This window comes from Pavona decussata, unplaced genomic scaffold, assembly GCF_977016875.1.
Source record: "Pavona decussata unplaced genomic scaffold, jaPavDecu1.1 SCAFFOLD_41, whole genome shotgun sequence".
Classification (NCBI taxonomy): Eukaryota; Metazoa; Cnidaria; class Anthozoa; order Scleractinia; family Agariciidae; genus Pavona; species Pavona decussata.
Genome location: NW_028145463.1, coordinates 737362 through 760158, shown reverse-complemented (window position 1 = coordinate 760158; position 22797 = coordinate 737362). Strand labels below are relative to the sequence as shown.

The 22797-nt window shown below is 37.6% G+C and overlaps 1 protein-coding gene across 1 annotated transcript in view; it reads right to left on the bottom strand.

Annotated features, from left to right (window-relative positions):
- LOC146482904 (tetratricopeptide repeat protein 28-like) overlaps nt 1-22797 on the bottom strand; it is a 234347-nt gene that overhangs the window by 2324 nt on the left and 209226 nt on the right. The gene's annotated exons all lie outside the window — the stretch shown is intronic.

Genomic DNA, 22797 nt, shown 5'->3' with positions numbered 1-22797 from the left:
GAGTGACACCAGAACAGAGCGAGCACCAGCACACAAGAAAGCCCGCGCGATACCAACCACGCCCTCAGACTTGACTTCTCCTCGGCCACTGTGACTGCAGCTAAGCACAACGAGTCTTGCTCGCAGACGAACGGCTTGCACATCTGACATTGTTAAAATGTAGTATTCTTTCCCAGGGACGCGGGATGTCCAGCCTGGGTTTGGGGCCAACAGAATTTCTCCAGTTTCAGCACCCCCGTGTGCGGCAATGTGCACCAAAGCAACCGACCCAAATCTTTTCATCACTTCGTCTTTAGTCGCATATCGTCCGGTGAGAGGTGTGGTCTTCAGAAGTTTTCCAATCATCTCCACTTCCTTTCTGGCGAATGGCAGCTGCTTCCAAACGGGCTCCCCGTAAAGGTTGGTCACTTCTTCTAAACATGGATCTCCCACGAGCAACGCCCCACTCCTACTGTGAAAGTCCTCGGGCGCATCTGCGATCAGTTGTAAAGCGGTCAACGAGGGAACAATGTGAATCCTGATTGATTCACTAAGCGCAGAGTAAGGAGCCAGGAACAATGGACCATCTGGAACAAGGAGTAACTGGTCACCTTCGAGCAAGTCTGCAATGGGGCCAATAATAACATCATACAGCCGGCGCAAAGAATTGACAGAGGAGGTCGGTGATTGGTCTGTTTCCTCAGCAGCTTCTCTGTTCGACGGATGGTCCCCACATACTTCATCCATTGGCCGATCCTTGCACATACACCGAACACAACCTACACCAATATCTCTCAAAGTAGCATCTATTAACAACTTGCAACTATCACGTTCTATTTCCTTTTGCTTAAAGATAATCTCTTTCCCTCTTCGCAGCAACCAAAAACTGATCGCATTTGTATCAAGTGCAACAAAAACTGTTTCTGTAGTTAAATTGTTTAATATATAGGTAATCGTCTCCTTAGGTTCAGCTGAAGCGAACGGTGATGAGTCAACTCCATACTGTTCTTTCAAAACATCGATCAAAGCTTGTGCTCGTCCTTGCTCAGCAGCACACAAAGCCTCGTCAGTTTCTCCAGTCTTCACAAGAGTTCTCCATAACGAAGTGTACACACACTGGTGGAGATCACGAAAGCTTATTTTCCACTTATCTTCTGACTGAAGACGACCTCTTAAGTCATCAAAGATTTTTACGCTCGATCGATAATAATCAAGTGCCAAACTCAAAGAGCCCGCCCATTCATAATTATGACCTAGTAAAGAGCATGAGTTTGCCTCTTGAACAATGTCCCCTAACTCTTTTGCAATACTAAGGCTTTGTTTGAGACACTTAATTGCCTCTTTAAAATTACCTAGTCTGGAATACACATCGCCCAATTTGCCATAACCATATCCCTCTGCAGCCCTGTTACCCACTTCTTTCGAAATACCAAGACATTGTTTCGTGTACTCCATGGATTGTTCAAAATCACCCAAAGATAAAAAGGCTCCACCCAGGTGTCCAAAAGCATACCCCTCAGAATCCCTGGCCCCAATTTCTTGAGCGATACTAAGATATTGTTTCCAGCACTTAAGGGCTTGTTCAAGATCACCCATATTGTGATAAGCACTGCCCAGATTGCAATAGGCAATTCCCTCTCCATCCCTGCTCCCTAATTTTTGAGCAAAATTAAGATGTAATTTGTGGCACCGTACGGCTTGTTTAAAATTACCCAGACCTTGATAAACATTGCCCAGATTTCCATAGGCTGTTCTCTCCCCATTCCTGTTCCCTAATGTTTTAGCAATATTAAGATGTAGTTTGTGGCACTCTACTGCTAGTTTAAAATTACCTAGACCTACATAAGCATTGCCCAGACTGCCATATGCTATTCCCTCTCCATCCCTGTTCCCTAATTCTTTAGCAATATTAAGATGTAGTTCGTGATACTCTGCGGCTTGTTTAAAATTACCCAGACCTTGATAAGCATTGCCCAGACTGCCATATGCTATTCCCTCCTCATCCCTGTTCCCTAATTCTTTAGCAATATTAAGATGTAGTTCGTGATACTCTATGGCTTGTTTAAAGTGACCCCGCTTGTTATAAGCAATGCCCAGATTACAATAGGTTCTTCCCTCCCCTTCCCTGTCCCCTAATTCTTTAGCAATATTAATATGTAGCTTTTGATACTCTATGGCTTGCTTAAAATTGCACCGGCTGCTGTAGACCACGCCCAGATTGAAACAGGCTTTTGCCTCCGAAGCCCTGTTTCCTAATTCTTTAGCAATACTAAGATGTAGTTTGTGGCAATCTACGGCTTGCTGAAAATCACCTAGACGGTGATAAGCATTGCCCAGATGGCAATATGCTTCTCCCTCCTTCGACCTGTTCCCTAATTCTTTAGCAATATTAAGATCTTGTTCGTAATACTCTATGGCTTGTTTAAAATTATTCTGACTGCAATAAATACCACCCAGTTTATAATAGGCATTTTCCTCCCACTCTCTATCGCCTATTGTTTTCGCAATGCTAAGCTCTTGCATGTGCTTCACTATATCTTCTGACTCGCCCTCCGCCATTTAGTTAGATGATGACCGGAAATCCTATCAAATGTGCTTTGTTTCACCAAGGACGCTCCTAGAAAAAGAGAAAGTTTGAGAACTTTCCCATTTGTACTTAATTTCTCTGACTCTGATATCTTTCGCACATAAATTTCCACTGACAGACACGGAATCCCTGTAAAAGGGCTTGATGCAAACTACATTTCTCTTTTGTCCGTTTTGTTGAAAGGATAAGTACAGAACCATGTTCTGTTGTTTCAATTCGTTTAACGTACCTGTGGCAACTTCAAGTTCAAGGGCGATGAGAGCAATAAATAAAATTAAGTAAAGTTTAAAACAAATGCCTTGTTGGAAATGACTTGTTTTGCAAGACCCTGGACTCGGCTGCCTTGGAAACTAGGAACTGAGCTGGTAGTTAACATGACGTCATTTGAGGAATTGAGCGAGTTGGTCTTATTAACATGGCACATGCAAATGACTTACCGTTAGGCTGTACCGTTCACTGCTTCTCTAAATCGGGGCTTCTTGGAGTCAGTTACATCAGCTCAATAAACAGGAATGATGACTCTGTAAATAAGTTATTTACAGACATACAATTACAACGGCAAGACAAACGAAGGAGTGCTTGGGGAGGTGTAATTTACATCTAATAACATGCATGTCATTCAGTTTTAGCTCGATCAATTGTCACGTACTTATAATAATTGCGGCAACGAGAATCGAAACAGAAACTTTAAATGTTACTAATGTTAATCAAAGAAATGAAATTCTCTACGGAATACGGAATAATTAGACTTACACGAGTGAGGAGCAATTTTTAGTCGAGGGTTGACTTTGAAAACAGACAAAGGGAACATGTGGTTTCGATTTCCCTTTGAAGAAATTCTTGTATTTGGGGCTGGCTTGTCTTCGAGTTTTTGGTGTGCATCCCTGAACAAGTAATTCACAAAGCCCTCATCATCAAGTCGAGACAGCATCACATCATAAAAACGAGACGTCGTTTCAGCCATTCATTCACAAAGGAACTGGGTGGTGATAACAAGGAAGAGGCATAACAGTACAAAGTTATCCCTTATTTTAATAAAAGAACATTTCTTAGATAAGGTTAATTAGCCAAAATAAATCCAGACTGGCAAAAAACAAACAAACAAGCAAACAAACAAAAATACAACAACAACAAAATCAACGACAACAACAAAAAACAGCAAAGACCAAAAAGGTTGAAATAGCTGTTGAACTGCACATTCTGGGTTTAAGTGCTTCGCTGTACCGATAAAAACTCAGTATTTTAATACCTAGTTTTAAAAAAAGCGCAAATGCATGATGTTTATGAAGTAGTAAAAATAACCGAGAGTTTTTTTTTCGGGTTAGTTCCGCGTTTCCTTTTCTATTCCTAGAATTTGAGGTGCTTCGCTGACGAGTTTTCGACATATTTCGTTTCCCAGTATCGGTTGCTTCACTTTCTAGTTGTGGTAGCTTCGTTTTCTTCACTTTGAGTTTTGGGTGCACGGTTTTCGAATTAAGAATAATATTGAGGTATTTGTACTCGACACTTTCAGAAGTAAATCTAGTTGCCCCCATCGACCCTCTCCACCAGGCGTCACACAATCACATCTTCATTACACCTGAATATACAAGGCGCCCTCCTCGTACCCCTTACATCCCCAGTAAACAAATTTAGTTATCACATGACATATACATGACAAGCGCGCGTGAGGAACCTGTGCATCAGTGTGTTCACCACAACGTGACACGATATTGACTCAACCATTTTGTTTGTTGGTTTGAATATCCAATGTTCTCACACTCGGAATAAATTCTCCCCGAATAAATAAAATAGCTCCTAACTGGAAATTAAACCTGACAAGACTTTATTGCGACCTGTTCAAGAAAACCCGAACGCATTTGGCACAAAAGAATTTTAAAGCTTTCATGTAAAATCAATAACATGACGGAATAGTGATTGTGACGTGACATTGTGAGCCTCGACTACAGAAGGACAAGGAAACACTGCACTAAGAACGACAAAACTTCTCAATAACATCGCAAAGAGTCATAAGAAATCTTTGAACTTACTAAATGGCTGTTTCATACTACCACTACGTGTTGCTACGTGTATAGCGTGGCACGATTAAGGCCGAGTTTTAAATTTTCGTTTCGACAGACAAATGTCAACATAATTTTCCCAGTCAGCAAATGGGATTGAGTATAAAAACATCAGGGAGTCGTTTTAAAATTTCAAGTTAACTGGAATGCAGTTAAAGGAAGCATTTGAATGAGCCAACTGAAATTCAGAAACTCCCAAATAATAGTGAGTAATATATTATAATATTAGTGAGCCGGATCCCACCTTACACGAATTTTTTGACATCTCACTAATCTTTGTTATCCCATGTATTGTATATTTCCTTGCTCCTGGTCAATAACTCCTTCAAATCAATCGGCTAAAACCTAACACAAGCTATTAACTCACCTCTTACAAAATGCGGTTGGAATTTCGTCAGGAAACTTGATAGAAACTCTCTACAATAAGAAATTTGAAAACAAACAATTAATATCCAGTCTACTGACATTATCTTCAAAACTAGTAGCTGCCAAAATGGGAAAACAAAAGTTAGCACAAGGAAAGGTAAGAGCTAATTTAAATGTAAGAAGCGGCAGCAAAATATTACAGCCCGAAAACCGGCCAATAACCCAATGAAAATATTCTTTTTTGTTGAAACTTTGACAAGCAAATATATTCAGGAATTGAAATTTGACTTTGCATTCCTTTAAAAATTTAAAAATAGTTTGCGGACGATACAACAGTGATTTCAAGAAACGTAGAATCTCTCAAAGCTTTTTCTTACGATAATTGACAACTTTGGCGAAATATCTGGGATGACGTCTGAAATTCAACAAAAATGAAACAAGAGCTGACGTGGATAGGCTCACAGAAAGGTGGTAGTAAAAAGACCTTTCAAATGTATCATGTAAACGGGTTAACTAAAACATTTTGGGACTTTTTGTCATAAGATGAACATTAAAAAAAAAGCAAAAAACAAAAAAAAAGAAAAGAAAAAACCCGCTGACTGTATTTTGTAATGTACATGTAATTTATTATAATGTATTTATTATGTTTCAAGTTTCAAGTTTATTTTTGCCACAATAAAAGGAATCACAAGACAGCTAGATAATAATAAAATAAAGGTGGCGAAGAAGCCCAGAAAAAAACCTCAAGGCAAACTGAAAAATTAAGAATAGTTACATCACCGCAACAGACATTGGAATTTTGCCCAGGATGTGATTCTGTACATTTGGCCACTGAAAAGCTAAATTTTCAACATTTCGTTTTGACGTAGGTAAACATCAGATAATAAATAAATATTTAGAATTAGTCGCCACGATGCATTTCGTTTACCTTAAATCAGTGCAATTTTAAAACCGAAATGCCCGAAACTTTCTGTCAATTGATGACATTGCCTGAAGACCCGGAAGTTTTCTTGAAGATGTCTTATCCCTTTATTTCTCTCACAGGTCGGGTATTATCAATAATGTATCTACTCTACACTAAAAATATCTTACAACGTGCTTTACCGATAAAAAGCGCATCATTACAGCCAAAGCATACCATTACAAACCTAAAGGAAGGACTTATGTTGATCAAGTTATTTTTAAGTAGTAGAATTTTTAGCACAGAAAGTTCTAAAGTTGAAGACACCCATGCTTAATGGGTAATTTATAGTTTGCCGAATCAAGGACCATCAGGGAACGATATGTTAAACCACAGACCAAGCATTTTAGTCGATACCAAATTGCTTCCATTATTGCACAAAACAGCAGCTATTAGACTGAGTCAACTCCCTGATAAGCCAAGACTTCTCGTGAGGGGCCATTTTGTAAATAACCGTTTTGTTTCTCAGTCAAATGCTGTTTCAAAAACTCTCTAGTTAGCGACCTCGTGAGGGACCATTTTGGATTTAACTGTTTTTTTTTCCTCAGTAAAATACTGTTTCAAAAACTCCCTCGTAAGTGACCACTGCTCAAATTTCGAGGCCCGAGAAATTTGACAAATTCTTTTGTGTTTCTGGATCTAAAGCGACCACCTACAAAGAGTTACGAAATCCCAGCGTTACTAGATGTCAGAAAAGTTTAGTTTCTAATAACACTGTAATAACGCTGACATATTTTTTACACAACTGAAAAAACTACGGCGACTGCTAGATTATGGTCGCATGGTAACTTCAACAGTTATATGAAATTCTTCCCACTCATTTAAACAGCGATGATAGAGACGGAAGACGGATGACAACAGCTAAGATCCTCCTTTACTAGTGCGGGCAGTGTGAACAGTAAAGCGGGATCAGTTTTGATCTTAGTTACGAGTCAGTATTACCGAGTTCACAGATTATCAGGGCTGCGACGAGTTGTCCTCTGCAGTCGCGAAAGTCACCATGATGTTCTTGTCGATTGAGAACACAGAAACAATCGAGCATTCTGGATTTCATGAAGAAGCTATATAACGCCACGAAGAAACCAGATGTATAGAATTTCATATGTGACCGATTCTAATTGGAAGTTTTGTTTGGGTAAACTGATTCTAAGTGATTTAACAAGGAACACATTTCGAAGAGCAACGTGCATCTGGGTTTGTTTAAAAAACAAAAAATGAAGAAGCGAGTAGCGTACTGTAGTACTAGTTACCTGAATTAGAATAAGTTTTTCTCAAAGGAGCTTTGTGTATTTGCTTCATTTCCATTGATCAACAAATAGTAATAATTAGCGGATCCATGCAGCTTTTGACAGGCCTATTATCCTGATTTTTCTCGTAAGCGATCACATTTTCCTGCACCAAGCTAAGGGTGGTATGTTGCACAAAACTGCTCAAATATTTGACAAAAACCCTTTTCTCTAACTTGAGATTATTCTTAGTAAACCGGGAGGAAAATTTCTACGAGGAAGAACAAATTATAAAAAGTTTTAGGCGATTCGTCTATAATACACTGGAAGAACTTGCAATATTGGCCATTTTTTTCAAGTTGCAATCCATTTCCATCCTAGCCATCCGCAGCTGAAGATAATTTTTAATACTGGACAAGAGTAAGGTTATTAATTGTTAACAAAACTGAACCAATATTTCAACGTTCTATCGATACAAAGATGATTTATAGCTTTTTAAAGTGACACTAAATATTAAGGTGACACTCGGCTCCTTTAAGAGAGAGTTGCCCTTTTTAGTGTAGACGTTACTGGAACTGAAAGCCGTGCTTGGATAACAAGAAAACTAAAAATTGTCGCCCACATCAATCTACCGTTGTGGGATGAATATTTACAGTTTCACAGATACATACTCGGATGTGAGGGCTAACTGGATTTTGCCTGAAACTTTATAGATATCAAAGCGAAATATAGAGTTTAGACTTCAGCGCCCAACTGAATCTGAGCCGAACATTTTCGCGTAAGTGTATCGTCCGTTTCGCGGCGTTACTGGCTAGAAAAGCTGCCTTAACTAAAGATCTTGATTCATGAATATCCTTCATAGGTAAGTAAAATTCAAAATACAAGTCTCTTCAGGAAGACTAAAACATTTGTGAGACTCTTAATTCGGCTGACTCAAAAACTATGGCAACTCATTGAGAGTGTTAGTAAGGCTGCAAATTAAATTGCAGAGGAACATAATTTGAGGAATTTTGGGAGTTGCTCAGTGAAAAGCGTAGACTAAAGCAGTGGATCTTAAACAAAGCGCATACGAAGCCGTTATGACTTACCGTTGACTGCCTTCCCAAATCGATCCTTCTTGGAGTCAGTTCCAACCAACTTAGTTCGCTGAAATGACGATTCTGCAAGCAAATAGGTAATTTGATGCAAAACAAATAAATAAGTTACTCGTAAAATAACTATCCTGTAACAGGCTTTCCAAAATCACATTAGGCAACGCATATTACAAAGTACAAGGGCGGGATAGAGATCAACATTTTACCGAAAATAGTGAGTGTAGATTGCACCTTATACATAATGATTGTAATCACTTTGAAAAATTAACGTTTAACAGCTACCAAGGAATGACTGAATCTCAAAACTGCCAGGTTGTAACTTACCTCTTGTTTAAAAGTTCACTTTAAATCAAAACTGCGCGACATTCGTTAAGTCCAGAACAAATTCGAGGATTATACATGAGGACGCGTCTTTTTATAGCATAACGGCGGAAGTCTTCTATATTTTTGGGTTTCTTTTTAACTTTATTTTTAGACTTTCAAGCAATAACTATTGCGTCACCGAGTTCAGAAACAGAAAGTTCAAATACTGAATTCGCAGCTAGTAAGAAATTACTCACCTCGAAAATCAACGAAAGAGTGTGCTTTATTCCTCGTGAATTGACGTTTAACAAACAAAATCAACAAAGGAGTGGCTGTAGATTCGTTTTCAAGTTTAAGTATTTTGGGTGTCTCTTTGTTTTTTTCGCGTTTTTCGAGCTCTATATTTCGTTTTCGAATGTAAAGCTTATTAATTTGTGTACTCCCCTGTTTGTAGGCCTGAGCTAATCATTCAAAAATCACTCTTTTTCACGTCTGGGCAACGCCACATCCCTGCATGTCGCCGCACCACGAATCTAGCGAAGCTTTAGACAATAGTGTTTTACTGGAAAATACACCACTGGTAAAATTCATACGAAACTACTTCCGGGACCCGAGTGGCGTTTTCTCCATATCCTCACTAGTGAGGATATTGATGAAGTCATTTCCCGCTTTCTCGCTTGTTTATGAAAACAGTCGGTGAAAAATGGCGAGCGATAGATGTGTCTATATAATAACAAAAGAGGATATTGCAGGGAGGCACGAAGATAAGAATTTTATTTTTTCTTGTTAAAAACAATATTTTACTCATCCGCTGCGCTCGTTCGTAAAATGTTGTTTTTACCATTCGAAAATAAAATTCATATCTTCGCGTCGCCGTGTAATATCCTCTATTTATCCATTTATGGACAAATGGTCTGTTTACAAAAAGAGGGAATAACTCTTGAAGAAAATGAATGATGTTTGTCAACGAGCTAAAATAAATGATTATTTTGTTTTCGAACTTCAAGGTGTTTTCGAATTCCAGGTGCTTCGCTTTCGGGTATCTGGAATGAAACCACGTGTGAGAGCCTGTTCTGACTCACGATCATTCTTGGTTATATGATGATCAAATCGCGCCTAAAGCTGACACTAACAATGTATGCTGCTGCTGCTTTTTCTGTTGTTTTTACGGCTTTCTTTCACATTTTTAAAACGTTTTTGCCCAGAAGGGAGGGGGGCGGGGATACTCTACTATATAAGCTATATCAGTATGTGCATGCGGCCCCAAACGGTATGATTTTTGAGCCCTTTTTTGTCTGAAAGAGGGTAGAAATTTTAACCATTGTGCTCTGAAAGTCTAAAAACGGGTATGGATTTTACAGAAACGGAGATGGATTCTAGAAATTAAAATGCCGCTGTGAATTTTAGAGGGCAGCTCACCAGGTTGTTTAAAGAGCGAACAACTCTATTCAGTGGATAAATTTAATTGCAATCCAGCTGATAAAATGTATATGCACCAATACATTTTATCCATTGGGTAAAGTTACCAGTTCTTTGAACAGCCTAGGCCTTATCTGAAAAAGGGTATCAAAAGATTACATAATTTGGTTTTGAGAAAAGAGCCGCATAAGTCCCCCCCCCCCCCCCCCCCTCCCCGCTACTACTACCACCACCACCAAAAATTTCGAAGGCTATATACCCCAAGGGTTTTGTTAAGGGAATAATCAACCAAACCATACCAAGGCGCCGACGAACTTTAATTCGCCAGGAGCGCTTTTTGATCAGAAACTTCATATTCGAACTTCATGGTCATGCCAAGAAATCTAACTCACAAAAATGGGGTGTCTGGAGATCAAGGAGTTCTCGTCAATTATTCGAGGCGTTCAAATCCAAGATAGCAACGCTTAGAAACTGCCTTACGGGGTCCCCTGCTGGGCAGTCTTTTGAACCTTCGTTTATTTTGGTCAACGGAGACTCGAAGCCCAGAAAGCGAGAGAAATTCTAACAAGGGTTGCTGCCGTTAGGCCATTTCCGAGTTGCTAAGCTGAACTTTTCATGTCAAAATTATGTTTGTTTGAAAAATTAATTTTTCTATTATAAATTATGCACGAAGCCTCGCTTTCATAATGACGTTCAAAGCAACTCGGAAATGACCTAGTGTCTGTCTATTGTTAAAATTTGAAAATGTTGTTAGATTCAAAATATGCTCACTGGCATTTAAGTTATATAACAATCCATCAACTGTTCCAGCAATCTTCCACAGTTTTTTAATTCCTACAACATGTAATTCTCTCTTGTACTAGGCTCTATAAACATTTCTTACATTTTGCAATATAGTCGAACCTGTATATAACGGCCCTGTATTAAGCGGCCACCCTCTATTAAGCGGCCAGTTTTCAAAGTCCCGATTGTTCGCTCATACAAACACTGTATTTGTTACCTGTATTAGGCGGCCACCTCTATTAAGCGGCCGCGGCCACCCTGTAGCAGTCCTATGTTTGTCTTTCTTTGTTATTTTTACCTGTATTCAGCGGCCACCCTTGAATGGAAACTAAGCCATACGTTATTAAATGCGGTATTTTATTGTGTTTAAAATGCGATCCGGCATCACTAAAAAGGAATAATATGTACAAAGTTACTGTAAGCTGATACTCGGCCGTTTAATATCGTTAACGCTTTGAGATGTCCGCACTGTGCTGAAGTACAGCACCATATCACGAACGCTAAAAAAGTTTGTTTTGAATATGCTTCACTCTCTAGTGCTAGCAAGGAATTCATCTTTAATTAGCTTGTTCTTCAGCCATGTGACATTGAACATTGAGCGTAACAACTAAATGACGGAATGAGATATTTTGTTGTGAACTGTAACTCATAGAAATAGAGCACTGTATACCGTAGAAGAGTAGAGGACAATTTATATTTATTGCGTAATACTTTTACACAATGTTACGTATATTATTCCATTAAGTTACAAGTTGGCACTGAACGTTGAAGTATTGACCGCTTGAAAGAGTGTTGATTGTCCTATTGTTTCCTTGCATGAAGTGTTTTGTATGATACGCCATTAAAATTGACATTAGACCACGCCCAGTGAGTATTTTTAGTGATCCTGTATTAAGCGGCCACCTGTATTAAGCGGCCAGTTCCTCAAGTCCCGAGGGTGGCCGTTATATACAGGTTCGACTGTATCCCAATAAAGCTCAGTGTCATTTCTTTGTTTACTTAAAAGTAGGTGGTGGTCAACTAGAAAGCCTTTGCTACTTTGACCACCACACACATTTTATAATTGTACTGTAATTATTTTATCTTGTAATCATCTGTTGTAACTATACTTTTCTTTCTATGTTAATTTTATGTAAATAGTGTGAAATAAATTAACCTTGAACCTTGTCTGGACAACAACAACGACAACTAACAACGGCGACAAACATGTAACTGACCACAAGTAAGTTTGCACTGACCGTCCAAATTCTTTGGCAATGAAGTCAGTGACGAAGTCACATAAATCTCTTCCTTTGTAAATGCTTTTTGCCAAACTAGGAAACTGAAATTAGGGCTCTTTTTAGCAGGTTACATTATATGCAGATGCTATGGTAACTTTTAAGTCTCGAAAATGACTGAAACTTGTTTACCAATGTTTATGTATTTGTTTATACCATTATTACAGTTTCCCTTGATAAAGAGTGCATGGTAGTAATGATCGATTTAGAATTATAACTGAAGAAAAATCGAATCTAAAAAAAATTCTTCTTAATTTCTTCCCTCTGTCTTCTAGCTAGAATGTGATACAGTTTTGACCCAGCGAAACCGTAAACTCTCCTAAATAACATTCAAACCACGTTCAAACTTCTTAGATCTGTGTTTAAACGTTTGCGAGTTTCCATAAATGTCCTTGTTTCTTGGGGTTTTATATTGGAGCTGTTGCAATTTGTCAGATAGCCTGCGTGTCTGGTGCTATAAAGAAGAGGGGAGGGGATAGGAAATCGGGCACGCGCGAGAAGCTAGGGGAGCGCAAACGCTTACGCGAGCGTTGTTCCAAGCAATTCGCGAGTGCGTCTGATTTCCCTTTGATAAACGTAAATTTGAACGGAATTTTAAAAGGTTTAAAGAAAGGATAAAAGAAAGAAAATGATTTTTGGAACACCAACAGACAGTTGATACCCACGCAAGAGCACCCCACGTTGCTAGTGGACTAACTTGGTTTCGGTCAAATTCTAATTTTAAAACTTCACTAGATCTTCAATATTTCTTATTTCTCTTAATTTTACCAATCCTTTTAGAAAACTATCTCCTCCCAAATATACCCAAAAATCAACCAAAAACTCACAAAACATCCCACAACACAGATTCACGGGATGAGCAGAAAGTTTTTGGATTGCTTGAAACGTAAAAGATTTTAAGCGGCGTGAAAACGGCTTTCAGGTTGACCCCCGCCTTAACAGCGCCTGCTAAACTGGCTAAATGATTTACACCTTTAAATAGATATCTCCAAAAAAAGACAGTGCTGAATAGTTTTCATTTAAATCTGTTTCACAATCGACATGGGTTTTCCCCTCTTTAGTCAAGTGGAAACCGTTCACACTTGAAGCCTTCGATTTCGATGTGGAATATTTCGGTTTGTACCCAAGACATATTTTGGCGGTGGAACGCAGAGACCAAGAAGTCAATCTCCCATGCTGCATCCATCATAGTAGTCGTTCCAAGTACGATTAGGCTAACCCAGGATAAACATTAACGTCTGGTTTATGAAAGCTGACAAATAAAAAAATGGTCTACAGTTCCGCAAATATTGGAAACGTTCAAGATTTTCTCCACAGACTCAAAAGTTAGAACAACTATGTACGGTACCAAACAGTATCACTGGAAACCAAAAGTACTGCTCAGTAGCTTTTATTTGTATGGTCATACTTTAAGATTTCAGAATGGAGGTAGCTGAACTGGTCTAAACAGGCTAAAAGATTAAAAATTGAAGATTTTAAATTCAACTCTGACAAAATGTTCATTCCTAAGTAGAACTGTGATTCTTGACTTTTATTTCAAGATAACTCTTCCATACAACAGCCTTTCTATGGGCATTTCCAAAGAAACCGAAGACGCGAAGATCACCGCGGAAAAAACGAAGATCTCAAGATTGAAGCTAAGATCTAAAAATTGACCAAAATTTGCGTGATCAAATTGATCACTGAGATATAAAACTGTCAAAACTCGTAAACGCTACAGAAAATATCTGCATGTTATTTCTGAATTTTGGCATTTGACTTCATTTCTGTGTGTTAAAATCAGTGGGTTTGACAGACCTGCGAGAGTTCCACTGTGTGTCCGTTGTGTTGATAAAAGCCTTTTCAGTTATGGTTTTACAAGCAATTCTTTAAGCGATTTTCCTTTTGCATAAGAGAATCTTCCCTTTAGATTAAAATGTGATGCGACCGCTCTTAATGGTGTTTGTCTTGATCGTGAGGAGAATTCCCAAATATACTGAATGGAGGGTTTCTTACTGATCACTAAGAGCCGTAAGGATTAGGTTTTGATATGCCATTGTGTATGCTAGCTCTGTGGCATTTGTTAAGGCTTATCGGCTTAGATTGACTTCGAGATTTTAGGTAGCGCTAAATAAATGTTATCTTTAAAGATACAGGATCCGTGGCTTTCTTAACTCGTGAATTAATGCTTCTGCTATCGTATCCCGCTACGTGAAGATTGCACGGATATGAGGGTATAACAGATCCTCGTCTTTACAAAGCTTATCATTGTTGTCTCTTGCTTTCGAGAGCAATAGATCGTTTTCACTCACGTGACCAAATCCTTGACTACCGTTGCTACGCCGCCATATTGGTGTACCAAAATTGTAGCGGCGCTTGCGAAGAACATGGTTTTGTCACTGATTGTTGGCTGTGGCAGGAAAAGTGGACGAGACAAAAGGATATACTTTGCAAGGGTGCCTTCCATCGTTACAAATCAGGGTTAAAAAGCTCAAGAATTGTCAGAGGAGAGAAGATCGCGCTGGATTTCAGCGATAAGTCGTAACGACCTCACTGAAGAGATCTTAGAGCACGATTGTTTCAGAAAAAGCGGCTTAAAGCTGGGATAAATTTAATATTGACTGGTTTCCAACATTACATTTGGGACACAAGAAAGTTTCGTTTGTGACTACGCGTAACCTAATTTTCGTTAAATTACACACCGGAAATATTCAATGACTTATGCGCGCTAAGTCAAAATTCAAAAACTATAATTCGTATGAAGAGGCTTAAACTTTCGTTGAATTTGGATTAGAATACACTATCCATTAAGAGAAAAGTAGCACCATAGCACAAATAATAAGAGAAATAGAGGCAAATAAATGCAACCGCTTGTGAACACGTACCTGAAAAACACGCAGGAAAAATTCAATTACTTGTGAGGCGCAACGTCAAAACTCAAAAACTATAAATTGTATGGATAAGATTAAACTATTGCTGAATTTGAAAAACAATACGCTGTTGATTAAAAAAAAGTAGCAGAATAGAAAAAATAATAAGAGTGATACAGGCAAATGAATGCAACAGCTTGTGAACACGTACCTGAATTTTCGTTCAATTACACGCCGGAAAAATTCAATTACTTGTGCGCGCAACGTCAAAACTCAAAAAATATATATTGTATGAAGAAGCTTAAACCTTCGTTGAATTCGGATTAGAATACACTATCTATTAAAAGAAAAGTAGCACCATAGCACAAATAATAAAGGGGGATGGGGGCAAATGAATGCAACAGCTTGTGAACGCGTAGCGCAGTTTGCGTTAAATTACACGCCGCAAAATTTCAATTACTTGTGCGCGCAACGTCAAAACTCAAAATTTATAAAATTGTATAGATAAGATTAAGGTATTGCTGAATTTCCAAAACAATACAATGTGAAATTAAAAAAAAGTAGCCGCCTAGGTCAAATAATGTGAGAGATAGAGGCAAATGAATGCAAAAGCTTGTGAACGCGTAAATCAATTTTCGTTAAATTACACACCGGAAAAATTCAAATGCTTGTGCGCGCTAAGATAAAACTCAAAAACTATATATTGTATGAAAAAGCTTAAACTTTCGTTGAATTTGGATAAGAATACACTATCCATTAGAAAACAAATAGCACGATAGCACAAATAATAAGAGAGATAGAGGCAAATGAAAGCAACGACTTGTAAACGTGTCAGTCAATTTTCGTTAATTTACACACCGGATATATTTAATGACTTGTGCGCGCTAAGTCAAAACTCAAAAACTATAAATTTTATGCAAAAGCTTAAACTTTCGTTGAATTTGCATTAGAATACAGTATTTATTAAGAGAAAAGTAGCACCATAGCACAAATAATAAGAGAGATACAGGCAAATGAATGCAACAGGTTGTGAACGCGTAACTGAATTTTCGTTAAATTACACGCCAGAAAACTTCAAATACTTGCGCGCGCAAAGTCAAAACTCAAAATACTATAAATTGTATGGATAAGATTAAACTATTGCTGAATTTGAAAAAACAAGACACTGTGATTTAAAAAAAAAATTGCACCATAGCACAAATAATAAGAGAGATAGAGGCAAATGAATGCAACCGTTTGTGAACACGTACCTGAATTTTCGTTCAATTACACCCAGGAAAAAATTCAATTACTTGTAGGCGCAACGTCAAAACTCAAAAACTATAAATTGTATGGATAAGATTAAACTATTGCTGAATTTGGAAAACAATATGCTGTTGATTAAAAAAAAGTAGCAGCATAGAAAAAATAATAAGAGTGATACCGGCAAATGAATGCAACAGCTTGTGAACACGCACCTGAATTTTCGTTCAATTACACGCCGGAAAAATTCAATTACTTGTGCGCGCAACGTCAAAACTCAAAAAATATATATTGTATGGATAAGATTAAACTGTCGCTGAATTTGGAAAACAATACACTGTGAATTAAAAAAAAAGTAGCCGCATAGGTCAAATAATGTGAGAGTTAGAGGCAAATGAATGCAAAAGCTTATGAACGCGTAAGTCAATTTTCGTTAAATTACACACCGAATCGACTCAATTGCTTGTGCGCGCTAAGTCAAAACTCAAAAACTATAAGTTGTATGAAGAAGCTTAAACTGTCGCTAAATTTGAAAAAGAATGCACTGTCCATTATAACAAAAATGAACAGCATAGGACAAATATTTAGAGAGATAGAGGCAAATAAATGCAACCGCTTGTGAACGCGTAAGTCAAATTTCGTTAAATTACACACCGGAAATATTCAATGACTTGTGCGCGCTAAGTCAAAACTCAAAAACTATAGATCCTATAAAAAAGCTTAAACTTTCGTTGAATTTGAATTAGAATACACTATAAATTAAAAAAAAAAAAGTAGCACCATATCACAAATGAAAAGAGACATACAGGCAAATGAATGCAACAGCTTGTGAACGCGTAGCGCAGTTTGTATTAAATTACACGTCGGAAAATTTTAATAACTTGTGCGCGCAACGTCAAAACTCAAAAACTATAAATTGTATGGAAAAGATTAAACTATTGCTGAATTTGAAAAACAACATGCTGTGGATTAAAAAAAAAGGAGCAGCATAGGACAAATAATAAGAGAGATACAGGCAAATGAATTCAGCAGCTTGTGAACGCGTAACTGAATTTTCGTTAAATTACACGTCGGAAAATTTCAATTACTTGTGCACGCAACGTCAAAACTAAAAGACTATCAATTGTATGGATAAGATTAAACTATTGCTGAATTTGGAAAGCAATACACTGTGAATTAAAAAAAAAGTAGCACCATAGCATAAATAATAAGAGAGATAGACGCAAATGAATGCAACCGCTTGTGAACGCGTAACCCAATTTTCGTTAAATGACACACCAGAAATATTCAATGACTTGTGCGCGTTAAGTCAAAACTCAAAAACTATAAATTGTATGAAGAAGCTTAAACTTTCCTTGAATTTGGATTAGAATACAGTATTTATTAAAAGAAAAGTAGCACCATGGCACAAATAATAAGAGAGATAGAGGCAAATGAATGCAACCGCTTGTGAACGCGTAGCGCAATTTGCGTTGAATTACACGCCGGAAAATTTCAATTACTTAATTGTGCGCGAAACGTCAAAACTCAAAAACTGTACATTGTATGGATAAGATTTAAACTATTGTTAAAATTCAAAAACAATACACTGTTAATTAAAAAAAAATAGCACCATAGCACAAATAATGAGAGAGATACAGGCAAATGAATGCAACCGCTTGTGAACGCGTAGCGGAGTTTGCGCTAAATTACACACAAAAAAAATTTCAATTACTTGTGCGCGCAACGTCAAAACTCAAAATTTATAAATTGTATGGATAAGATTAGGATATTGTTGAATTTGGAAAACAATACAATGTGAATTAAAAAAAAAAGTAGCCGCCTAGGTCAAATAATGTGAGAGATAGCGGCAAATGAATGCAAAAGCTTGTGAACGCGTAAATCAATTTTCGTTAAATTACACACCTGAAAAATTTAATTGCTTGTGCGCGCTAAGATAAAACTCAAAAACTATATATTGTATGAAAAAGCTTAAACTTTCCTTGCATTTGGATTAGAATACACTATCCATTAGAAAACAAATAGCACAATACCACAAATAATGAGAAAGATAGAGGCAAACGAAAGCAACCACTTGTGAACGCGTAACCCAATTTTTGTTAAATTACACACCGCAAATATTCAATGACTTGTGCGCGATAAGTCAAAACTCAAAAACTATAAATTGTATAAAAATGCTTAAACTTTCGTTGAATTTGCATTAGAATACACTATCCATTAAAAGAAAAGTAGGACCATAGCACGAATAATAAGAGAGATACAGGCAAATGAATGCAACAGCTTGTGAACGCGTAACTGGATTTTCGTTAAGGTGGGGCTCTACCTGAATTTGAATGAAATTTGAAGAGGTTTTAAGAATGGATAGAAGAAAGAAAATGATTTTTGAAACACTAACAGACAGTCAATAACCACGCAAGAGCACCCCAGGTTGTTAGTGGACTAACTTGGTATCCGTCTGTTAATTATTAACTACAAATTCTAATTTTAAAAATTCACTAAATCTTCAACATTTCTTATTTCTTTTCATTTTACCAATCCTTCAAGAAAAATTATTTCCTTCCAAATATACCTAAAAACTACCCAAAAATTCATAAAACAGCCCAAATCATTGATTTGTGTTATGAATGGAGGGTTTTTGTATTGCTTGAAATGCAAACAAGATATTTCCATTTGACCGATTTTAAGCGGCGTGAAAACGGCTTTCAGGTAAACCCCCACCTTAAATTACATGCAGGAAAAATTTAATTACTTGTGCGTGCAACGTCAAAACTCAAAAACTATAAATTGTATGGATAAGATTGAACTATCGCGTAACCCACTTTTCGTTAAATTACACACCGAAAATATTCATAGACTTGTGCGCGCTAAGTTAAAACTCAAAAATTATAAATCGTATGAACAAGGTTAAACTTTCGTTAAATTTGGATTAGAATACACTATCCATTAAAAAAAGTAGCACCATATCACAAATAATAAGAGAGATACAGGCAATTGAATGCAACAGCTTGTGAACGCGTAGCGCAATTTGCGTTATATTACACGTCGGAAAATTTCAATTACTTGTGCGCGCAACGTCAAAACTCAAAAACTATAAATCGTATTAAAAAGACTTAACTATTGCTGAATTTGGAAAACAATACGCTTTGGATTAGAAAAAAAGGAGCAGCATAGGACAAATAATAAGAGAGATACATGCAAATGAATGCAACAGCTTGTGAACGCGTAACTGAATTTTCGTTCAATTACACGCCGGAAAAATTCAATTACTTGTTCGCGCTAAGTCAAAATTAAACAACTATAAATTGTATGGATAAGATTAGAGTACTGCTGAATTTGGAAAACAATATAATATGAATTAAAAAAAAATTAGCAGTTTAGGTCAAATAATGTGAGAGATAGAGGCAAATGAATGCTAAAGCTTGTGAACGTGTAAATCAATTTTTGTTAAACTACACACCGGAAAATTTCAATTACTTGTGCGCGCAACGTCAAAACTCAAAAACTATAAATCGTATTAAAAAGACTTAACTATTGCTGAATTTGGAAAACAATACGCTTTGGATTAAAAAAAAGGAGCAGCATAGGACAAATAATAAGAGAGATACATGCAAAAGGCTTAATATTCTAAAAGGTATCAAGTACACGGTTGACCGAACCACTTTAAGAAAATTGTACAAATCTTTGGTGCGTCCTCTAATGGAATACGCTGACGTATTATGGGACGGATGTACTGAAAGCGAAAGCCATCTCCTCGAGCATGCGCAATATGAGTCAGCTAAAATCGTAACCGGGGCTATGAAGGGGACCAACAAGCATCGTCTTATGCAAGAACTTGGGTGGGAAGATCTCAAAACTAGAAGAGCCATTCATAAATTGCTGTTATATTTTAAGATCGTTAATAATTTTTGTCCTAGTTATCTAGTTGATTTATTACCCTTACAAGTAGTGAAAGGACAACTTACTCCTTACGTACGGCATCAAATTACTCTCTTCTCGCAAGCCGCACTGAACGTTTTAAAAGATCTTTTTTTCCCTCAACTACTATCTTGTGGAATGACATTAGTTTTGACATACGTTGCCTCGAATCCATTGGTTCTTTTAAAAAAGCTTTATTTTCATATTACAATGTACCTAGTTATAACACTACTTATGATTTTGCTATTGATAGATTTAATGCAATTTTCCATACTCGTTTACGTTTATATACTTGCGCGCTTAACTATTATCTTTATAAAATAGGTTGTAAAGAAAGCCCCGTGTGTTTTTGTGGTTTCTACAGCGAGACAATTAAGCATTTTCTTCTTGAATGTCCACTTTATTCTGCCCCTAGAATTAACCTGCTCTCCTCTGCTGCTCGCATATTTGCTGACAGGTGGTTTTCTATGTCTAAAGCACAAATACATGTAGTATCAGTTTTTCTGTTTGGATCACAGTTACTTTCTCCTAAGCAAAATAATGATCTATTTTTTCATGTCCAGTCTTTTATATCTGAATCGAAGAGATTTTATAAAAGTACCTAGCTGTATATTTTCCACCTGTTAGCATTGCTTAATGCTGCCTTTGGTTAATTTTGCTGCCGCTCTGACTAATTATTATTTAATGTTAATTTTTTCAATTCAATGTTATTTCGAAGTGAGCCCTCTCGATGATTTTTTTTTCTCTTAGGGCAAACTTCGGCAATAAAATATGTTTAAATGCAACAGCTTGTGAACACGTAACTGAATTTTCGTTTAATTACACGCCGGAAAAATTCAATTACTTGTGCGCTTAACGTCAAAATTAAAAAACTATAAATTGTATGGATAAGATTACAGTATTGCTGAATTTGGAAAACAATACAATGTGAATTAAAAAAAAGTAGCCGCATAGGTCAAATAATGTGAGAGATAGAGGCAAATGAATGCTAAAGCTTGTGAACGCGTAAATCAATTTTTGTTAAACTACACACCGGAAAAATTCAATGACTTGTGCGCGCTAAGATAAAACTGAAAAACTATACATTGTATGAAAAAACTTAAACTTTCGTTGAATTTGGATTACAATACACTATCCAATTAAAAGCCGGGCACGAGGGCCAAAACAAGTGGCGAAGCCGCGGAGAAATGGGGCGAGGGCAACGAGAAAATTGCGTCAAAGCCGCTCGTTGACGCGTCTTCGCCGCGACTGTCACGGTTCTCTCCACATTTTACCCGCAGCTGCACCACTCTTTTTGGCCCGGCTTTACCGCCCTCCAAAACCGCCAGCTACGCAGGCTAAAAAATCGTGAAGAAAACGAAGACTGTGGGTACCCATAGAGAGGCTCATACAACGTATCGTGTTAACCTTTAACTGTTTATGCTTACGTTTAAATGTAACTCATTGTAACTCTGGCCCTGAAGAAGACTAGTTGTACTAGTTGAAATATTGGCCCCTAATAAATAAGCCCTTTGCCGTAGTGTCAGCCCTGCAATCAGTTCGGTTTATTTACACGTAAAGAGACGTCTGGCACGTGCATTTTACTGCAAGAGATCCGGCAACGGAACGTATTCAAAACAGTTTATTTTGCGTCGTGTGGTCCCCTGCCTCAAGCAAAAGTTTCGTATCGTGCTACACCCTCAATTGGAAAAGATGTAGTAATATCGATCACCTAAAAAAGCCGGAGACTTGCATCTTGGAACAGGGAGACTAATTAAACCACCTTTTACGAGACACACCGGCAGTAAACGCGGCGTTGAAAATCATGCTCCCCGGGTTGTTTGATATTAAACTTTTTTATACAGTCTGACCTCTATTAAGCGGCCACCCTCCATTAAGTGGCCACTTTCCAAAGTCCCAAATTATTTGTCAGTAAAATGCCGTATTCGATACTTCTATTCAACGGCCACCTCTATTAAGCGGCCGCGGCCACCTTCTTGCTGTTGCAAGTTTAGTATTTATTGTTTTTTTTTTTTACAGTAGCCTGCGTAGCTGGCGGTATTGTAGGCGCGCGCGAAATAAAGTTTTGGCGGCGGAGCTAGTCCTTAACACAACTGATTAATTTACCGTTGAATTCGACTCTGGGTAAGGGAGATGGGTTTATATATCTTCAGAGTGACGTGGTGGGGGGATACTTAGAAGTCAATCCGAGATCGATAATTAAATCGGTGGTTTTGGAAATTTAACATGAGAACAAAACGGCCGAAATCTATACCGGAAGTTTCCGAGAGTCATGCAAAATTTCAAGTTGATACATTTATCAGCCAATTTAGGTGAGCATTTGTTGTTAATTTGTCGTTCAGATTTTTTAGCCAATAAGTGTTTAATTCTCATAACGGTCTTTCAGCTGTTTATCTAGCATGTCGAAGATGGTACGTCGAAAGATAGTCGCTGTTCCAGTCTTCCCTATGCACGTAAAACTGAAAGGCTTTTGATTTCTTTTGTTTGCTCAGTTGTAAGCTGGTCTATTCGTGACCCACCTAAGAATAATGCTCGTAAACAGTCGCTATTTTTATCTTTATGGCGCGCGAACATTGGATACAAGAGTGAATTAAGGCCACTCTTCTCTCGACCCACAAACATAGAAATGGTGACTGGGTATGAATCTGTCCAAGAAGGACCTTAACGGTGGCTTCGGAGGTCTTTAAAGGGGCAGTGTCACCTTTTATAGGTGCCACTTTGAATAGCGAAAAAAAA